Genomic DNA, 22,948 nt, shown 5'->3' with positions numbered 1-22,948 from the left:
TTTTCACATGACATTTTAATATCATTGTCCTGGTACCAGATTTCCTCTAGTTCCTCCATGAGATCTTGTCTGGTGATTATTGTAAATTTCCTTATCCTCTCTTTCACAATAGCCCACAAATTTTCAATTGGGTTCATATCAGGACTACTCCCTGCTCAGGGAGACACTTTCAGTTGCTGCTCTCCCAAGTACTTGAAAACGATTTTGGCTTTGATCTGGAGACAAAATCCAGCAGGCAATAGTCAAGTGTGTCCCATTCACACAAGATATTTGCTGCCGAGAACAGTATCGCCCAGTTTACTATGCGGTTTCTGCTTGGTTCTATCTAGGGTTTGTTCTTCCAGCAGTATTAGTTGTACATTAAAAGTGATACTCAGCAGTATGGACAAGTGTACGGACCGGGAGTCGGTCGATTTGCGCTTCGCGTATGGGTTCACTGAACGCAGTGGAAAAGACCCAGAATGACGTTACAGTGAGCTATTCCCTTAGCGGCGAAAAGTACACCACAGTTCTTTCTCATGTGTCTGAGGCTTTTTGTGTTTTACGATTTGGCGATAGCATATTGCACGATTTTTCACTGCTGTGGAGGTATTTTCGTTGAAACGTAGGTAACAGAGATAACAAAACGAACAAACCGTAAGTACATCAGTACTCTGTAACGGGCCAGCGGAAACCACGGTGTTCTTACAGGAAAATACTAAAAAAAAAAATGCCCCTGACCAGTCACCGAAATTTTGTCTGTTGAGTTGGGATTCATCTTGCGCAACTAGTTACGTGCTTTAAGCCCATATTCGGATGGACATTCATATGCGGCTTCACATAATTCTCCCATATTTTGATATTTAATAGTATATATATGGACATATCTTACAATTCTATAGTTCTCACTTACAGAGAAATATCCGTCCAATTACAATAACACACAGCGCAGATTGTTTTCTGTGCACCACGTTCACCCGCGAGATAGAGCAATACGACGCACGCGCTAGCTAGCATGTGTTACGGCTGCTACTGTTGTCGTGTGAACTCTTGCGTCGTACTTGATGTAACTGAGGGCACTAAGACGGAAGCAGTTTGCGTAATTTCCCGCGCTGTACTGCGGAACAAAAAGAACAGGCAGACTTTCAGGAAACAATCTCACACGATGGAAAATAAATACAATGTATTTGCTTTCCATTTTGTATCCAGTCAGCTGTATTTATTGCTTATTGACATTGACAGTCTTGTGGCTTCAAAATCTGTAACAAAATAATTGGAAAGCATTAAACACAGCTTTTTCTGCATAGAAGCGAAAGCTCCGCCAAGAAAATATCAACTGACATCCTCCTCTTCCTCGTGACTACAAAAAATAATATAGTAAATGGACGTGGGCGCTAAAACACTTAATTTGCATATTAAAAACAATTTTCTGCAACTTCTCACCGTACATTCACTATAAGCTGTCAGGAACATAACGTGACAGCACCTTCCATAAAATACACTATGTGATCAAAAGTATTCGGACACCCCCAAAAACATACATTTTTGATACTAAGTGCATTTTAGTGCCACCTACAGCCAGGTACTTCATATCAGCGACTTCAGTAGTCGTTCGTGACAGCAGAATGGTGCGCTTCGCGGAACTAAAGGACTTCGAACGTAGTCAGGTGGTTGGGTGTCCCCTCCTGCCGGAGGTTCGAATCCTGCCTTCGGCATGAGCCTGTGTGCTTGTTGCCGTTAGCGTTAGTTAGTTTAGCTTAGTTTAATTAGTGTGTAAGTCTCGGGACCGATGACCTCAGCAGTTTGGTTCCTTAGGAATTCACACACATTTGAACTTTTTTTGATTGGTGTCATTTGTCATATGCCCGTAGGTGAGATTCCCACACTCCTAGACATCCCAAGGTCCACTGTTTCCGATGTGGTAGTGAACTGGAAACGTGAAGGGACACGTACAGCACAAACGCGTACACGCCGACCTCGTCTGTTGACTGACAGAGACCGCCGACAGTTCAAGAGGGTTGTAATGTGTAATAGGCAGACATCTATCCAGACCATGCAAACTGCATCAGGATCCACTGCAAGTACTGTGACAGGCGGGAGGTGAGAAAGCTTGATTTCATGGTCGAGCGGCTGCTCATAAGCCACACATCATGCTGGTAAATGCCAAACGACGCCTCGCTTGGTGTAAGGAGCGTAAACATTTGACGACTGAACGGTGGAAAAACTTTGGGTCGAGTGACGAATCACGGTACACAACGTGGCAATCCGATGGCAGGGTGGTGGGTATGGCAAATGCCCGGTGAACGTCATCTGCGAGCATGTATAGTGCCAGTAGTTAAATTGGGAGCCGGTGGTGCTATGGTGTTGTCGTGTTTTTCATGGAGTGGGCTTGCAGCCCCATGTTGTTTTGCATGGCTCTACCACAGCAAAGGCCTACATTGAGGTTGCAAGCACCTTCTTGCTTCCCACTGTTGAAGACCAATTCGGAGATGGCGATTGCATCTTTCAACACGGTCGATCACCTGTTCATAATGCACGGCCTGTGCGGTTACACAGCAATAACATCCCTGTAATGAACTGGTCTGCAGAGAGTCCTGACGTGAGTCCTATAGAACACCTTGGGGATGTTTTGGGACCCCGACTGCGTGCCAGGCCTCAGCGACTGACATCGACACACCTCTTCAGTGCAGCACTCCGTGAAGAATGGGCTACCCAAGAAACTTGCCCGTACCTGATTGAACGTATGCCTGCGAGAGCGGAAGCTGTCATCAAGGCTGAGGATGGGCCAACACCATGTTGAATTCCAGTATTACCGATGGAGGACGCCACGCACTTGGAAGTCATTTTCAGCCAGGTGTCCGGATACTTTTGATTACATAGTGTATTAAATTTCCGCTTGGGTCACGTCTTGCAAAGTCGTAATTATTAGGTTCGCCGTTTTTAGCACCATTTTCTTCCGCCAAGGCTGAATGAAAGGCCGTTCAATGCATAGATTCCCATACATAGCTAAAAAACACAAAAAAATTCTACCATTGTGTCTGTCAAAGCTAAATTGCTCAAGTTCGACGCGGACAAAAATGACTCGTTTTAGACCGTTTCCTTTCTTGTTCTCAGACGCTTCGCAGTATGTAACAGTCAGCTGCATTTAAGTTAACCATAGCATTGGTTGCATCTTCGCTGTCATCAGAGCTGAAAACATGCGTTTCTAGTGACAGTTTATAAGCACTGAAGGCAAAAAAGGGCTTCGCCAAACTTTTAATAAACTTACAAGATGTACGATGAAATCTCAAATTGAACAACATTTATCAAGCTGTCTACATATTAGGAATAAACAACGGATTCTACTTCACAGTTGAGGGGACAGCCTACAATGAGGGACCTACATTATCTGATGATGAATTTTACAACGAACTGTGTTTTGGACTGGTTGCAGGGCGCATAATGTGGAACAATCTTCAGGCACCTGGATTAAAACAGTTCTTACAGAATTACTGTAACGGCAACATTCCTGACGACAAAAAATCGAGGCTGCCATTCGCAAATCACGTATATGGATTTCTGGTCATCAGATAACACACGCTGTAGGTCGTTTCATCGCTAATCTAACTGTGAGCAAGTTCGATTTTGAGGCTGCATCAAACCATATTTATTTTATTGTAAACCGTTGGAGACGACAATTAATGAACAGTTGCTAGATTCATTAATGAAGGAATTTAGGTACAGTGGCCAAATGGCATAAAAGAAGAGAAGGTCTTATTGTCATAGACAGATGCATTTCCATAAATGTTGACAGCGAGGAAGTTGCTTAATGCATTTTATCCAGACTTAGCGCGTGTTAACATGTACGTCTCATGCGTTGCAACGAGTGGTAGAGACAGCCAGACATCATTTCCCAGAAATAAATACACCGATATCAGCAGCGAAATGTGCTTATCGTGTACAACGCTATAAGCAGGAGCTCCCTGATGTACATCTGCCTCCGAAGCCAGTGATAACAAGGTGGGCAACTTGGATTGAAGCAGTGATCATCTACAGTAAGCAGTTTTAAGCTGTGAAGTCAGTGATGGAGAACTTTTCTCCTGATCCTGCAGTGTCTGTGAGTGAATCCTTGCCAGCAAGACGATTGAGAAAAGTATTTTCTAATTAATCGTACATACTGTTCCAGTATGAATTAAATACTTGAATAAGAGGCGCATGTACTTCAGTACCTTGTAGAAGAAACGACAGATAGAGAATTAACATAGATATTTGAGTAGCCTACTGTGAACTGACATTTTCCAGCAAAAAAATGAAATTTTGTATTTTACATATAATTACTTCATTAACACTTAGTTACATATTTCACTAATTTTGGGTACATAGTTCTTAATTTGATATTGCATAAAATCCGGGCTCTAGTGATAACAAAAGCGTTTTCACTGTAGAAACATGCCGGTCAGTGTTGGGAGTATGCGCGTGTGTGCTGCGGGTTGCAGACGTTATGTTTGCAGGCGCCCGTTGTCACGTTGCCGGTCCCACAGTTTTCCGATTAATTATAATTTGCTTGGGCGGACTCTGCATTTGACAAGATTCATTGTTACTGTGTGAAATCTTATTACTAGATCCTGCACGTTAAGCGGTTACAAAACTGATAATCGTGTTGTGGATTACTGCTTGTTTGAATATTCACAAAACGCGAATTACACCTTTTCTGGTTATCGCTACGTGTTCAGGTACTAACAATAGGCACTGTATTAACACCTCTCTCTCTCTCTCTCTCTCTCTCTCTCCCTCTCCCTCTCCCTCCCTCCCTCCCTCCCCCTCCCCCTTCCTTTCTCTTTCCCTCCCCCTCTCCCCCTTCCTCCGTGTGCTCCTTCATTATATCGCTGTGTGTGTGTGTGTGTGTGTGTGTTTCACGGAACCATCAGCCTTTTCCTCTACAATCAGCCACATACTGTATGTTTGACACATTGTTTTTTGACTCCGTGTATGCGGCCAGATTGGTCCTCAGCAAAGGCTTAAAAACTGTTGTTGTACCGGTTATGATTTTCCTATTGTCACCGTAATTTCATAAACATCTGCTATATTAGCACGTTTCAGATTCGAAGACAGTAAACTTCATTCTCTGTGTTCCATTGCTTTCCTTCAAATAAACGTGTAGAGAGATTTACTCCGAAAGCTAAAGTACTCCAGCTTTATCAGAAGATTTATCCTCTGTGTACCTACAAATCGCATAGTGTCCTTTCTCTCTAGAGCAATGGTTCCCAACGCTTCTGAGACTATTACCCCTGGTATGTCAGCCAATACTCCCAACGAAATTTAGCACCGAACTAAACTTCAAATGTTCTACTCCTATTTCTAAAATGTTGAAAGATAAGTGGTATTAGTTACCCCTTCAGACAACGCGACTAGCGATCATAATTAATGACAGTTTGCGGATATTAAATAGAAATAACTTATTTACCGAAAGTGACAGGATATTATCTAACATCTCTGATGCTAGCGGGAATCCTACTTAGACATCTAATTAAAGAACTTCTTTGAATGAGATCGTATGAGTGAAGCTATTTATTAATAATTCTTGTCAATAAACTGACGTTGTTAATTTGAAACATAATACAAGTTTTGAACATTAACTTAGATTAATAAACGTTACGGTTACGTGATCTATGCTAATAACAAACTAACGATTCGTAACTAAAACAATTGAACGAAAGGTTAAAGTATCGTCGTCTGTAAACATTGGAAGTAAAGCAACTAAAGATTTTTCTCTCAGAGGTGGGAAGACTATACGTGTAGTGACCCACGTTTAACATTGGGTTTTAAAAGTAATCAAACTGATACTTAGCCGGGACAATGTTAACTAAAAGTAAAGCCTCAATGACAGTCAATGTGTAAAAAATAAAACCAAACTTTCACCTGTTAGACGAAAAAGCGAAAGCAGAAAAAGGGCTGCTACAACATTCACCTTATTGAGGACATTACACAGGTGCCGGTCGTGGTCAAATACGACAGTGCAACCTGTAGGTTTGTTTTCATATGCATTTATGTTCCAGCATTCGTTTCGCGCGGTGTTTCCATATCCTCAGAGCCCTTTACCAGCTTGGTAGTCTTCTAACAAGGTGTTCATGGTTTAACACTTCACATTTTCGTCAGAGTATGTTTCTTTATTAGTTGAACTAAAATCGAAAAACTTCCGTTTTATGCCTCTCCCTCCACCAACGCGTAAACTGTAGTGTTGGCAGAAGAGCCAACACTGTTTCTAGAGGAGGCCGAAATGCACGCGTTTAATTACACGCTGACTGGCGCGAGGTCTGGAACAGGACAGTGTCTTGAGAATTGCAAATAAAGTACGTAGATGATGTAATACTTAACTTTAATCCACAATTGTAGAACATCGCTCTTGATGATACATGCTTCACATAATAAATATTATCAATTGAATACTGCGCCTTGCTAGGTCGTAGCAAATGTAGCTGAAGGCTATGCTAACTATCGTCTCGTCAAATGAGAGCGTATTTGTCAGTGAACCATTGCTATGAACGTCGGCTGTACAACTGGGGCGAGTGCTAGTACGTCTCTCTAGACCTGCCGTGTGGTGGCGCTCGGTCTGCGATCACTGACAGTGGCGACACGCGGGTCCGACGTATACTAATGGACCGCGGCCGATTTAAAGGCTACCACCTAGCAAGTGTGGTGTCTGGCGGTGACACCACATAAACACCAACAGGATGGGAGCGGCTGCGCTAGAGCCATTCGTCGCTGCCCCGTGTTGGTCATCTTGCATGATTGAAGAGTCGTGGTGTGGTGGCAGTAGCGTGTGGCAACAGAGAAGCCCCTTGTTAGGACCCGCGTCAGAATAGAGTGATCGGGGCGCAGAGGACAGACTAGGGTCGAGGGGACGCGTGGGCGAGTCCTTGGCGTGACCGGCGCGGCCCAGCGGCGGGCTGTCACGGCACACCAGCCCTCGCGGGGGATCCACGGGCGCTCGATACGCGGCTGCATATTTCACGCGCCTCCCGGAAGTCGTTCTGCGTTGCTGGCCGGAGCGGGTTCTGTCCTGTGCTGGCCGGCTATGACCTTTCACACAACAGTCCCCGCCCCCGACAACTTCGAGGTGAATGACGGCCACAGACAAACGGTACAGTGGGTAACTATATTATCAATTAATGAAAGCCCTATAAAACCTAACAGCTACACTGATGGAAAAAAATATCGTAACACCAAAAAATAATTAATATACCGGATGATCAAAAAGTCGGTATAAATTTGAAAATTTAATAAACCACGGAATATTGTAGAGGTAAAAATTGACACATATGCTTGGAATGACATGCGGTTTTATTAGAACAAAAAAAAACACAAAAAAACAAAAAAAAACTGCTGCCGTGACGGGTGAGAGGTACGCCGATATGTTACAGAACCGCATCATCCCCAGCCTGGCTGATAAACACCTGCTGGAACGTACGATGTTTATGCAGGATGACGCTCCACCCCATATTGCTAGACGCGTGAAAGATCTTTTGCGCACGTCGTTTGGTGATGATCGCGTGCTCAGCCGCCACTTTCGTCATGCTTGGCCTCCCAGTTCCCCAGACTTCAGTCCGTGCGATTAATGGCTTTGGGGTTACCTGAAGTCGCAAGTGTATCGTGATCGATCGACATCTCTAGGGATGCTGAAAGAAAACATCCGAAGCCAATACCTCACCATAACTCCAGACATGCTTTACATTGCTGTTCACAACATTATTCCTCGACTACAGCTATTGTTGAGGAATGATGGTGGACATATTGAGCATTTTTTGTAAAGAACATCATCTTTGCTTTGTCTTACTTTGTTATGCTAATTATTGCTATTCTGATCAGATGAAGCGCCATCTGTCGTACATTTTTTGAACTTCTGTTTTTTTGTTTTTTTTTTTTCTAATTTAACCCCATGTCATTTCAAGCATGAGTCAATTTGTACCTCTCTATCTACATTATTCCGTGATTTATTCAGTTTTCAAATTTATGCTGACTTTTTGATCACCCGGTAGATTAATGCAATGCTGATCACTTAAATATGATATTTAGACAAATATGTCCCCGAAATTTCAAGATCATAGTTTAATGTAAGCGTGAGGTATGTCATTGCAAATTTCAGATGCTGGTATATTAATAACCAGTGTAACCGCCTGAATGTTGAATGCAGGCATGCAACTTTGTGTTGTACAGGTGTCGGACTTCAGTTTGCGGGATAGAGTTCCATGCCTGTTGCACATGGTCGGACAACACAGGGACGGTTAATGCTGGTTGTGGATGACGCTGGGGTTGTCTGATGATGTCCCAGACATGCTCGATTGGAAACAGATCTGGTGATCGTGCAGGGCAAAGCAACGTGACGATACTGTGTTGGACTACAACAGCGGTATCTGGGCGAGCGTTATCCTGTTGGAAAACACATTGACAGTTCAACATAAAATTATTTAAACAAAATTATTCAATTCTAAAGATAACCAAAGAGATTATGTGAGAAAGACAAAACATATCATAGAGCACATATTACACAGATTACACTTCATACAAAATTTTATTAATCAGAAGAGAAATACTGGCCATAGTGTTACACTCTGTCAGTCCTATTTGGCAAGGATCCCATGCCGGTCAGTAATACTCCAGCAGAATACGGGCAAGTGTAAAGTAGGTAGTCTGTTTAATAGATCCACCACGTCTTCTAAGTGTTCCGTCAAACGCAGTCTTCGGTCTGCCTTCTCCACAACATTTTCTGTGTGATCGTTCCAGGGTAAGCTGTTCGCAATTGTGATCCCTTGGTATTTAATTGAACTGACAGCCTTTAAATTTCTGTGTGATTTATCTTTCAACCGTAACTCGTGGGAGAGTGTGCAAAAGAAGCTACGTACGGTATGATTGGCTGTTCTAGTGAAAGCTTGGGAATATTTTCCTCCTGTCTGCGCACCAAACCGCTTATTTTCATTCGTTAATAGTAATCAAATTAACCTTATTTAACATTTGATGTGCTATGGAGACACGAATCAACTTCGCGTTATTTAACGAGTGACTGCCAAACGAAGTAGTTCGTACCATCCAGTCAGTGTGAAGTGTGATAACATAGCGTTAGGAAGTGTGTGGTTAAACTCAATGATATGCTAGCATATCAGATTCTACTGTGAACTGAGGAATGTAGAATTTAGCTTGTGATTCGTTAAGCGAGGGCAGGCGTTTTTGTAGAGCAGCCACAGGTTGCATGTAACTACTTCTTTATTTTTACGTTTCACTCGACCATAACGAAATTACGTAGCTGAGGGCCACGCTTTATGTATGATGGCGGCGCTATACAGAGCCAGGTATTTGTAACGTGTGGCTATCGGCTACGTAACTTCTGAAGGTTTTCGCAGTGGTCTAGTGAAATATGTAAAACTAAAGAAAAAGTTACGTGCAACTTGTGACTGCTCAATAGTTCCAATTATGATGCGTAAACAAGAACTGTTCTTCATTTTAAAAAATGATACAGGACTGCTGAGGCTGGTAGATGATTTACTGTGTGAACTTGCTAGCCAGATGGATGGTGACGCAACAATGTGGAACTGTTTGCTATTTTATTTGGTGGTATAAAAAAAATAGCTGAAATACCTATAAACTACCGATCTCATTGTATGGACTACACCCCGTAATACACTGTGGCATAGATAATACGAGTATTTCATCGCAAAAACTTTCGTGTATTACGTATGATGTGGATGCATGTGCCAGATTGCTGATCTGATCGATGTATTTACGTTTTTAACTCTAGTTTTCATTAACGGGTTTCCATATGTATGTATTAAAATACGCAACCCCAGCCACCAAACACCTTCTGTATGGATGCACCGTACATCTGGCACTTACGAAACAGCTATTCAGTAGCACCGGACGAGTAGTAGCGTAAGCAGTATCATGTAGTTCCAAAGGTAATATGCAGTGTGCCCATAAATATTTACCCTGATAACCAAACTATGTAACACTTTATTGGCTATTGTAAATGAAACATGCGTTACACCACATATGCCTCTACCCATTAAGTTTTGAACCTTATACAAACATTTAATACAGGTAATCCAATTCGACATTTAAACCATTTCAAATTGTGCATCCCTGGTAACTCGCAAAATACATGTATCAAGCCCGTAATCAATCTCTCGCCACAAATTTTGCAACATGTGTGGTGTCCTTGTGCCAATGGCAATTCCGATGGGTTGTTGCAATCTCACAAAGTCAGGAGCTGCTGTTTTGTGCACAGTATCTTTCACATACCTCCAAACAAAGAAATCTAAGGGGGTAAAGTCAGCCGGCCGAAGTGGCCGTGCGGTTAAAGGCGCTGCAGTCTGGAAGCGCAAGACCGCTACCGTCGCAGGTTCGAATCCTGCCTCGGGCATGGCTGTTTGTGATGTCCTTAGGTTAGTCTAGGGGACTAATGACCTCAGCAGTTGAGTCCCATAGTGCTCAGAGCCATTTGAACCATTTTTTTTTTTTTTGGTAAAGTCAGCTGATGTTGGAGGCCATGGAATTATGACGTCTCTGCTAATGTACCTGTAGGGGACGGTTTCATTAATAAAATGAGGGGGATTGCCATCTTGTTCAAAGATGATAGTGTCTTGCATAAGTCCGCAGCTCGTGGTCGTGCGGTAGCGTTCTCGCTTACCGCGCCCGGGTTCCCGGGGTCCATTCCCGGCGGGGTCAGGGATTTTCTCTGCCTCGTGATGACTGGGTGTTGTGTGATGTCCTTAGGTTAGTTAGGTTTAAGTAGTTCTAAGTTCTAGGGGACTGATTACCATAGATGTTAAGTCCCACAGTGCTCAGAGCCGTCTTGCATATCCTGTAGCCGGGGAACGGCACAATTCACCAACATGTCTAGGTAATCATAGCCACTTACATGGATTTCAAGGAAGAAAAATGGGGCAGTCACTTGATCAATTAAACCACATCATACATCAACCTCTTGACTGCGCCGAATATGTTTGTGTTCTCGTGCGACATGGAGATTTTATGATTCCCTGATCCGGACATTACGACGGTTAACTGATCCACAAACATGAAATGGAGCTTTATCGGAAAAACACGCACACTTCAAGAAACTATTGTACTCATCCAAACGGTTCAGCATCTCCATTGGAAATTATTTATGTTTTGGGCGATCATTTGGTTGTAATGCGTCAACAATTTAGACGTTGTACACATACAGTTTAACACGTTTGCGAACCACTTTACGCACTGTACTCTTTGGCACTTGAAGCTCACGCGATGTTTGTCTAATCGATTTCTGTGGCGACCCCGTGAATGCAGTTTGAATTGCCAGCACAGTCTTCTCCGAAACCGATGGCGTACCGCTGCTTGTCCGTTTCTGAACCGACCCCGTTGCTGCAAAAGTTTCCATCCACGTTTGTTTCGATCATCAGGTGCGTACTTTGCAAACCCTCACAGCGCACTGCAAGGGAGTAAGCGTGTCAAAACATGTAGACAAACCATTCTCTCAATATTGTCGAATCGAACTAGTTCGCGACTGCAGATAGGCAGCCCAACGAACAGATTTACAAAGCGGACTGCTTCCTTGCGCTTTCCCGGACAGCAGCGACTTTAATAAATTGCAAGCACGTGCTCTTCTTCCATATGACGTTGGCTGTTTCATGAAAGGTGCCCATATGAACAACATGTCTCGTGAACTTGGAGAGGTGCTCTTTTTCTGTTTTCAAGCAGTCGTGAAACACCAGAACTGCTTCGGGCAAGAAATGAAACGTGGACAACATTTTTTTCTGGTTTGTATTGACGGGCGGATCACAATTGACGTAATTTTACAGTGGGGAAAAAAAGCTAAGCGCTAACTGCTGCCTTGCTGGCAAATATCGCTTTTATTGAGGTATAACTGTGTTGTCACATTCGCAGGCGACTTTGTTCCTCCTCACTTGACAGTATCCGTTCTCCTTGTTGCAGGATGATTCTGATCCGGCTTTTATGGATGTGATGTTCGTCTCGTGCAAGCCAGACGAGACGGCGAGAGTGGCACACAAATAGGTAAGTACCGATTCCCGCTCTGGCAGCGCTAGCGGTCATTTTATGCTCAGTCTGCGATGCACGCTCTTAATATGTTGCAGTTTTTAAGGCAGGAGATTTTTCTCTTTAAGGAAAGAAAGACTAAGTCAGGCGAACAGCAGGACGGCTCCAGCACTAAGCCGTTTGCGATGCCTTCAATCAATCCTCAGTTAAATCAAATTGGTGCATCCAACGATATTCCTTTGCGTTGGGTGCAGGCGCTTCCTGCAGATACACAGTCCAGTCACAGTAATGCGACCAACGGCTGTATGCGATGACAGCGTGCAGTAACCACTCACAGACAGCAGGTGGCAGCACCGGCAGTGGAAGATACGTAAAGCGTGTCCCGGTGACGCGGAAAAAAGTTAAGTCGTGGTCGTAATGGGGAAACGCAGCGATTTATCTTACGTTCAATAGGGTACGATAATTGGCGTTCGGGCCAAGGGTGGAAGTACACTATTGGCCATTAAAATTGCTACACCAAGAAGAAATAGATGATAAACGGGTATTTATTGGACAAATATATTATACTAGAACTGACATGTGATTACATTTTCACGCAATTATGGTGCATAGATCCTGAGAAATCAGTACCGAGAACAACCACCTCTGGCCATAATAACGGCCTTAATACGCCTGGGCATTGAGTCAAACAGAGCTCGGATGACGTGTACAGGTACAGTTGTCCATGCAGCTTAAACACGATACCACAGTTCATCAAGAGTAGTGACTGGCGTATTGTGACGAGCCAGTTGCTCGGCCGCCATTGACCAGACGTTTTTAGTTGGCGAGAGATCTGGAGAATGTGCTGGCCACGGCAGCAGTCGAACATTTTCTGTACCCAGAATGGCCCGTACAGGACCTACAACATGCGGTCGTGCATTATCCTGCTGAAATGCAGGGTTTCGCAGGGATCGAATGAAGGGTACAGCCACGGGTCGTAGCACATCTGAAATGTAACGTCCACTCTTCAAATTGCCGTCAATGCGAACAAGAGGTGACCGAGACGTGTAACCAATGGCACCCCATATGATCACGCTTGGTGATACGCCAGTATGGCGATGACGAATACACGCTTCCAATGTGCATTCACCGCGATGTCGCGAAACACGGATGGGACCTTCATGATGTTGTAAACAGAACCCGGATTCATCCGAAAAAATGACGTTTTGCCATTCGTGCACCCAGGTTCGTCGTTGAGTACACCATCGCAGGCGCTCCTGTCTGTGATGCAGCGTCGAGGGTAACAGCAGCCGTGGTCTGATAGTCCATGCTGCTGCAAACGTCGACGACCTGTTCGTGCAGATGGTAGTTGCCTTGCAAACGTCCCCATCTGTTGACTCAGTGATCGAGACGTGGCTGCACGATCCGTTACAACCATGCGGATAAGATGCCTGTCATCTGGACTGCTAGTGATACGAGGCCGTTGGGATCCAGCACGACGTTCCGTATTATCTTCCTGAATCCACGGATTCCATATTCTGGTAACAGTCATTGGATCTCGACCAACGCGAGCAGCAATGTCGCGATACGATAAACCGCAATGGCGATAGGCTACAATCCGACCTTTATCAAAGTCGGAAACGTGATGGTACCCATTTCTCCTCCTTACACGAGGCATCACAACAACCTTCACCAGGCAACGCCGGTCATCTGCTGTTTGTGCATGAGAAACCGGTTGGAAACTTCCCTCATGTCAGCACGTTGTAGGTGTCGCCACCGGCGCCAGCCTTGGGTGAATGCTCTGAAAAGCTAATCATTTGCATATGACAGCATCTTCTTCCTGTCGGTTAAATTTCGCGTCTGTAGCACGTCATCTTCGTGGTGTAGCAATTTTAATGGCCAGTAGTGTATTTCCGAAACAGTGATGTTTGGAAACTGTTCGCGTGTCGCTTTGGTTAAAGTTTACCGTGATGGCAAAATGACGCTATCCAAAACAGGCGCCGAGATGACGATGGTGCACCACGGGCCATAAACGACAGGGGCGAACGAAGGCTGGGGAGGTGTGTACGGGCGAATAAAGGTGGAACTGTTGAGCAGCAGACCGACCAGCTGAACCAAGACGCTAGCATTAGCGTGTGTTCAAAGACAGTTCAACGAACGCTGACGCTTGTGGGCCTTCGCAGCAGGCACATGGTTAGTTCACCAGTGCTGCCTGTTAATCATTAGCGTCGAATGATGTCTACATCTACGTGATTACTCTGCTATTCACAATAAAGTGCCCGGCAGAGGGTTCAATGAACCACCTTCAAGCTGTCTCCCTACCTTTCCACTCTTGAACGGCACGCGGGAAAAACGAACACTTAAATTTTTCTGTGCGAGCCCTGATTTCTCTTATTTTATCGTGATGATCGTTTCTCCCTATGTACGTGGGTGCCATCAGAATGTTTTCGCAATCGGAGGAGTGAACTGGTGATTGAAGTTTCATGAGAAGATCCCGTCGCAACGAAAAACGCCGTTGTTTTAATGATAGCCACTCCAATTCACGTATCATGTCTGTGACACCATATCCCCTATTTCGCGATAATACAAAGCGAGCTTCCCTTTTTTTGTACTTTTTCGATTTCATCAGTCTGTCCCACCTGATGCGGATCCCACACCACACAGCAATACTCCAGAACAGGGCGGACAAGCGTAGTGTAAGCAGTCTCTTTAGTAGATCTGTTGCAGCTTCTAAGTGTTCTGCCAATGAATCGCAGTCTTTGGTTTGGTCTACCCACAATATTATCTATGTGATTGTTCCAATATAGGTTATTTGTAATTGTAATACCTAAGTATTTAGCTGAATTTGCAGCCTTCAGATTTGTGTGACTTACCACGTAATCGCCGGCTGGAGTGACCGAGCGGTTCTAGGCGTTACAGTCTGGAACCGCGCGACTGCTACGGTCGCAGGTTCGAATCCTGCCTCGGCCATGGATGTGTGTGATATCCTTAGGTTAGTTAGGTTTAAGTAGTTCTAAGTTCTAGGGGACTGATGAAGTTATGTCCCATAGTGCTCAGAGCCATTTGAACCATTTTATCGCGTAATCTAATGTAATTGGCACGCCAGTGCCGCAGCCGGACTTCCACTAAGTGGCGACAGGTGGCCCTTTCATACGGATCACGTTTTATGTTCCATCGTACAGATGGCCATTGGCGTCTGCGGGGCGAAACGTCTGAAAGCAAACACGCTGCAACAACCGTTGAAAGGGTTCAGACCGGTGGAGGGAGCGGTATGGTCCGCGCGGAATGTTTTAGTGGTATTTCCTGTGTGACGTCATTCTGGAACGCACAGTGGGTTCAACATAAGCATGCCTCTATCCTTGGGGACCATGTCCACTCGTACATACAATTTGTTTTTCGTCGACGCGATTGCACCTACCAGAAGGACAACGCAACATGTGATACAGGTCGCAGTGTACGTGCGTGATTCGAAGAGCACCAGGATGAGTTTACCGAACTCCCCTGGCCACCAGACTCTCCGGATTTAAACCCAGCTCTAGAAGCTTTGGCACCAGCTCGATGTGACTGTACGCTCCATGGACCATCAAACAATAGGGCAGCTGACTCCTTATCCATGTCTATATCTTGCAGCACATAGTTGACTTTCTTCCTGCACGTCTTGCAGCGGTTCGTGGTGCAAAAGGTGGCTATTGAATCTGTTGACAAGGGGTGATGTTAATGTTACTGGACAGTATTTGCGATAGTAGTCACACTCCTAGCCGTAAAATCTGGAGCACCATGAAGGCTACGAGCAACTAATGTCAAGAATGATTAGCATATCAGCAGAACCGCTTTCCATTCATTAGAGAAGATTAGATTGCTGGTTTCTCACTCAGAAAAGGCATTTGAATGTTATTTGTTTGTAGGATCGTATTACGCCTCGCCTGAGAAGCAGAAACGTCTAACAGCACGTGTCGAGATTTGACAGCGACAGAATCGTGGACTATACAGGCTTGTCCGGACCGCACGACTGTCTTGTGAATCAGGAATCGAAGGGTTCAGGAGGACCATAACGTAATACAGGATGCTGATAATGCTGTCTCACAGGAGTACGCAGCATCTCTGTGTCCTTCTCAGTGATCAATCGATGTCTGACGCTCTTCACGCCCACATATACCGTACGAAGGTTGGTAACAACACTAATGCACTGTGGTAGCCATTCTACCTGTCACAGAGAATTGCAACTCCAATCCTTTACATACCCGCCGATGATGTATGTGTATGAAGTTACGTTCACATCTGACCGTGTCTTCTTGGTTCTTCACTTTTTTTTCTTTAAGAAGTGGATTTGATTACACAAAGAATGTGGATGACTTATGGATTCAGCACTGCCGAGGAAGGTAAAGATTCACCCCTCGCGCTAGGTGATGCTGAGTGCTGTTTGTCCTGCCATAGTGCTGTGTAAGCAGGTTATGCTCGTACGGCGCCAAGCGGGTACAGAAGCACACTACCGAAATCCTATCGGAGGGTTATGAGAGGCAGTCAACACGAAGTGTCGCGGAACCCGTTCGAAGGGGCGTTTTAGCTCCACATCGCCTCAGGTCAATCTGCACAGGGCAGTCACATATGCTGCTTCCTTGTGCTATCAAATTATACCTTACCCCCGTACTTTTTATTATTTTACAAACCTTCCTTACTGGCATAATAACAGGAACAATAATAGAAAGTTACTGTCTATCATATATTTTATTTTTAACATTTCTTGGTGGTATATTATTTTTTTAATTAAATTACAAGAACTGGATCAAATCAAATATTTCAACCGAAATCGTTTCCAGACTTCTTCCTCTTTTATCGGATGAAGGAAGAAATGCGTGGCAGTCATTTCCAGAATGACGATAAGTTTATTTTCGAGGTGGAACGCTTATTCTGTACGTAAAATGTAAAATTCTGCAACGAAGGGGCCTGCTCCTCCATCAGTAGGAAAAAGATGTGTCACATGGAAGCGTGGATATGTAGAGTACTAATACCAAGGTTTATGGTTGCGTCTCGGTTTTTCTCGGCGTGGTAATGCATGCAGACTGTATCTACAGATTTCGACACGAGACTCTACCATTGCTCCTCTTTTTCCATGTCACTATGTCTGCCGCCGTTAATGGCAGAGCCTTTACAGCACGAGTCAGCTTCCCCTACCTCTGGTCTTACGCAGCCTGCAACGATTTCTAATAGCACGCACCGGATCTTCGTATTCTCTCGCTCGCTACATACAAGGACTCTCAATTTCTTGAATGATTGTATTCTTCAACTCGTCCAAATTTCGTGGTTTGAGGTTATAGACACAGTTCTTAAGGTACCCCCACAGAAAGAAAGTCACATACTGACAAGTCTGGAGACCTGGGAGGCCAAGGAACATTGCCAAAACGTGAGATAATCCGGCCAGGAAATATCCGTCTAAGAACTGTCATTGAAATGTTTACATTTCTATTAATAACATAAAAAATGAACTAGACTTACTTGGTAGAAAAGCAAATGTAGTTGAATTTTCTACTGGGCTAAGTTTTCGCTACAGGTCATGTTTTTTCTAGTTATTGCCGGCCGGAGTGGCCGAGCGGTTAAAGGCGCTACAGTCTGGAACCGCACGACCACTACGGTCGCAGGTTCGAATCCTGCCTCGGGCATAGATGTGTGTGATGTCCTTAGGTTAGTTAGGTTTAAGTAGTTCTAAGTTCTAGGGGACTTATGACCACAGCAGTTGAGTCCCATAGTGCTCAGAGCCATTTTTTTTCTAGTTATTCGAGAAAAACGCGTTTGAAGGTCGCTTGCGCGTGGTACAGGGTGACACACGGGAGACGGATGGTTTTTAAGGAAATAAAACTCAGCAAACTTTAAAATGAATTCATGTTTATTTACAGAAAATGAAAGCTCATTATTTGCCATTTTAGTTAACAAAGTTATTTGTGAAAAATAATGTCGTCAAGGTGATGTCCAGCATTTAGAATGCAGGACTGTGGTCTTTTCTCAAACTCCTCCATCACACGGACTAAAATCTCTGCAGGGATGGCATCAATTTCTTGAATGATTGTATTCTTCAACTCGTCCAAATTTCATGGTTTGTGGTTATAGACACAGTTCTTAAGGTACCCCCACAGAAAGAAAGTCACATACTGACAAGTCGGGAGACCTGGGAGGCCAAGGAACATTGCCAAAACGTGACATAATCCGGCCAGGAAATATGCGTCTAAGAACTGTCATTGAAGTGTTTGCTGTGTGCGATGTTGCCCCATCCTGCTGGAACCAAACGCGTTTTAAAGGGATTCGTCTTCTTAGTTCTGGTTTCAAGAATGTTTCAAGCATACGAATATAACGAACCGAATAAACAGTAACCGTGGCCCCGCTCTCTTCAAAAAAAATATATTGCCCAATAATGCCAACAGAGCCAAGAGCACACCAGACTGTCACTTTTCTGAGTGTACAGGACGCTGGTGGATAAGGTGTGCATGTTCTAGAGCCCAGTAACATAGGTTTTGCTTATTCACTGTCCCGTTTAAATGAATATGAACTTTATCGGTCATCAATAAAATTTCATTTTCATTCGATCCCAAAATCAGTTGCATTCTGTAAGCGAAGTCTTCTCGTACAGCAAAATCAGTTTTCTTAAGTTGTTGGGCAATGAGCATTTTGTACGGATGGAATTTTAATTCTTTATGCAAAATTCGTCTCACCCATTCAGGATTGATTCGTAACTCACTAGTATGACGTCTAGCTGACCGTCCTGGGCTTCTGACTGCCCTTTCAACATTTTCAGGTGTCGCCACTCTGCGTCTCGGGCCAGGATGCTTCTTATCCAGTATGTTTCCAGTTGATCTGAAGTTTCCCACCCATCTGAGGATTGTGTTACGGCTCGGAACAGCTCCATGTCGACCGACATCAAACCGCGCATGCAACAATCGCTGCGTAGCAATAATAGAGTCACCACTATTCACGAAACTGTCATAGACAGACACTCGACGTTGCAAGTCCCACTGCTCCATAGTGACTGAGTAAATGAAATGGCGTCTTGTGTGGACCAGAACTATCCCCACCACGACCACCTCCCACCACCGCGCCCTCATTACTACGCAGTTCAAAACCGTCCGTCTCCCGTGTGTCACTCTGTATTTGAAGGCTTTGCTGGTTGCATAAAACCCAGCGGTAGGGGCAACTGAATCACTTTGCACAGCTACATCTAAATCTACATCTACATACATACTCCGCAATCCACCACACGGTGCGTGGCGGAGGGTACCTCGTATCACAACTAGCATCTTCTAGAACTCTGTTCCACTCCCAAACAGAACGAGGGAAAAATGACTGCCTATATGCCTCCGTACGAGCCCTAATCTCTCTTATCTTTGTGGTCTTTGCGCGAAATGTAAGTTACCAAATGCTGGTTCTCTAAATTTCCTCAGTAGCGATTCACGAAAAGAACGCCTCCTTTCCTCTAGAGACTCGCACCCGAGTTCCTGAAGCATTTCCGTATCACTCGCGTGATGATCAAATCTACCAGTAACAAGTCTAGCAGCCTGCCTCTGAATTGCTTCTATGTCATCCCTCAATCCGACCTGATAGGGATCCCAAACGCTCGAGCAGTACTCAAGAATAGGTCGTATTAGTGTTTTATAAGCAGTCTCCTTTATAGATGAACCACATCTTCCCAAAATTCTATCAATGAACCGAAGACGACTATCCGCCTTACCCACAACTGCCATTACATGTTTGTCCCACTTCATATCGCTCTGCAACGTTAAAAACGCCCAAATATTTAATCGACGTGACTGTGTCAAGCGCTACACTACTAATGGAGTATTCAGACATTACAGGATTCTTTTTCCTATTCATCTCCATTAATTTACATTTATCTATATTTAGAGTTAGCTGCCATTCTTTACACCAATCACAAATCCTGTCCAAGTCATCTTGTATCCTCCTACAGTCACTCAACGACGACACCTTCCCGTACACCACAGCATCATCAGCAAACAGCCGCACATTGCTATCCACCCTATCCAAAAGATCATTTATGTAGATAGAAAACAACAGCGGACCTACCACACTTCCCTGGGGCACTCCAGATGATACCCTCACCTACGATGAACACTCACCATCAAGGACAACTTACTGGGTTCTATTACTTAAGAAGTTTAACTGTCTTCCCTGAACAGCCAGCTGAAGCAGCAATACAAGGGCGTATACAAGTGATCCAGTCAGGTCGCCTTGGCTCTCACCCGACTTCTGCCCCGTCACTGTAGCAATACTGCCGGTTCTGTGAGTCCGTGCCTCTGCCGGTTTCGTGCGCAGCGCCGCAGAGCTGGGGCGGGCAATCTCGGAGCCCTGCTGCACGGTCCCCGGCCTGGATTCATGGGGGGCGAGCGCCGCCCCCGAGTCCCAGGGCGGGTGTTACGTGGCGCGCCGCTTTTACTGCCTGCTGCGTGCGTGACGAATCCCGAGCCCCAGGAATCCCGTATGGCCGTCTCGCGTGTCTACGGCCTCCTGTCTCGCCGTCCAATTGCTCCTCGGGATTGTCCAGAAAGTTTTTGTCCGAGGAAAATATCCTGATAGTAATCTGTACGTAGAGTACAATTCCCGTAATCGACTGATAAATTCCCGATATATAACATCTCTCTTGTGTTCTTCCGAGACAAGGTGCAGGGTGGTATTATATTTCCTTAACTCAGGGTTTCTCCGTACGGCTGAGGACCCAAAAGTACACTACTGGCCATTAAAATTGCTACACCACGAAGATCACGTGCTACAGACGCGAAATTTAACCGACAAGAAGAAGATGCTGTGATATGCAAATGATTAGCTTTTCAGAGCATTCGCACAAGGTTGGCGCCGGTGGCGACACCCACAACGTGCTGACATGAGGAAAGTTTCCAACCGATTTCTCATACACAAACAGCAGTTGACGGGCGTTGCCTGGTGAAACGTTGTTGTGATGCCTCGTGTAAGGAGGAGAAATGCGTACCTTCCCCACGTGACCGGTGTATATGTTTCGTGTCTTCGTTTACAGCTCTCACGTCAAATGAAATCAAAACAGATTTCTGTGGCCGGGAGCCACCAAGTGAATTAATATACATTCTCATAACCATGAAAGACCGAAACAAGTTCGTAGTTTCAATTTTCTGATATATTATTTCCACGTTATTACCAATCAACCATTAATGTCTTAATGAAGCTATTTCTGTCTGTTTTATAGATAAATTTGCTTGTATTAATTTTTCTCCGCTGAGGCAGTTAGTTTATTTGAAACGAAGTGTCTCCCCACATGGCTTCATATTTCTTCCTACAGTAGAATATAAACTGTCAGTTGTACAGTTTCTTTGCCTCACAGAAACCATGTTAATTTTTTCACATTTTGAAATAGTCATGAAATTTATTGTCCTTCATTTCGGTGTAAGTTACACAAGAAACTGTCTCTCTCTCTCTCTCTCCTTTTTTTTTCCCCAAGAGATTTGTATTCCATCCCACTAGCTTTTTGCACTGCTGTATAGTTGCAAACCTGTTGGAAATGCTACATAACAATATTTCAGAGGACGAATTAAAAAAAAAAAAAACACTGTCGAAGTCACCCCTTAGCAAAATTTTATGGTACTTCGAGCTGTGGAGCCTAATTTTGAAATGATATTTTGCCAAGAACTGCTTCCTTATTTGCATCCTGTATCTGTGTGGGATATGATAAAACAATTGCTCAAGTACAACTCAGTATGTCCTCTCAACAACATGCCGCAGGGCTGCACATGGTCACGTGATGCCCCACCACGCACTAAACTCCACCAGAAATACGACGAAAAGCGTATGAGCAGAGCAAACACCAAGCACGGACTGCCTACGTCATCGTAGTTGCGTTTGCGCAGTACAGCCTGTTGTCTGGCGCTTTCTGGTAACTGCTCAAACGAACCTTATAGTGACAATGCCCATACTGGAATCGACCATCTCCCCGACTGAGTCTATTACTGTTGCAGAAGAAAGAAAAGAGAACATAAGACTGTGTGCGGTGAACAGAAGACTGTGTGCGGTGAGGCAGGTAAACCTCTGCACTTTTTTCGTGGCTCCGAGGTGGCCTCTTATCTCTGTGACGCTAATCTGAAGAGCTGATGAGCCAATTTGGCTGCCACCTGGCGGGTGTTAGGGGGACAAGAGAAGTAAGCGACCCCGTCCGGATTGGACGCGAAATCGTCAGTCACTGGAGGTGGCTGGGTGGAGGCGTCCCACGCGAAAGAAACTGCTCCGCTGCATGTTGGAAGGATACCAGCCAGTACAGGGGCGTAATGGCCGCTCCGTTAGCCTGGCTCTCCCTTAACGGCTCGTAATGAGGGCTGCTTTTACGTCTGTCCCATTCTGTCGTCTCGCTCTTCTGTCTCCTGGGACGAACCATCATTCAGCCGCAGGGGCCAGCAAATGCCGCCAATCACGCGAACGCCTGCCATTTTCTACGTTAACTTTTTCCCTCGAATGGAATGACTCGCAGTTTATTTAGATCACGTATAACAGCAGAGCAACTGTGGACTTTTTTTTGTCATTGCACATTTTGTAACGATAAAGGTCACACGCTACCGGAAGAAAAAAAATGCGACACCCTCAAGGAGAGGGTAATTTTATTGAGAAGCGAGGTGACAGGTCGTTCGTCATTGTAGGAGTAGATGATGAAAAATTCAGGCCAAATGAGACCCATGGGTCACAGTAAAGACTGCCCAAACAGTAGCATCATAATACAGTTTACCTTCTTCTGTCGACAACGTAAGCATGTATTCTCGCATGCGAACGGTCATCAAAGCGCCGATGGCATCCTGTCATAGACTGAACCAGTCACCTTGCACCTCTTGCTGCAATTCAGCAATGGTTCTTGCAGGTCGTGGAGAACGAGGAAGTTACCGCTTCATCATCTCCCACACATATTCAGTAACGTTCAGCAAGCAGAACTAGTACTTTTTGCAGACGACACGTGTCTTATAATAAATCTCAT

General features: G+C 44.7%; 1 protein-coding gene across 5 annotated transcripts in view; it reads left to right on the top strand.

The window, feature by feature from the left end:
* The window catches only part of LOC124784187 (protein yippee-like 2), a 627,503-nt gene that overhangs the window by 513,940 nt on the left and 90,615 nt on the right, over positions 1 to 22,948 (top strand). For all 5 annotated transcript variants that reach the window (XM_047254081.1, XM_047254082.1, XM_047254084.1 and 2 more), the window contains one exon: positions 11,923 to 12,003. The gene's annotated coding sequence lies outside the window, so the exon portion shown is untranslated. The remainder of the gene's footprint in view (positions 1 to 11,922; positions 12,004 to 22,948) is intronic.

Source organism: Schistocerca piceifrons, chromosome 1 (genome assembly GCF_021461385.2).
Source record: "Schistocerca piceifrons isolate TAMUIC-IGC-003096 chromosome 1, iqSchPice1.1, whole genome shotgun sequence".
NCBI lineage: Eukaryota > Metazoa > Arthropoda > Insecta > Orthoptera > Acrididae > Schistocerca > Schistocerca piceifrons.
Note: the sequence above shows the minus strand (reverse complement) of the source record. Positions and strands in the feature narration are given on the sequence as shown.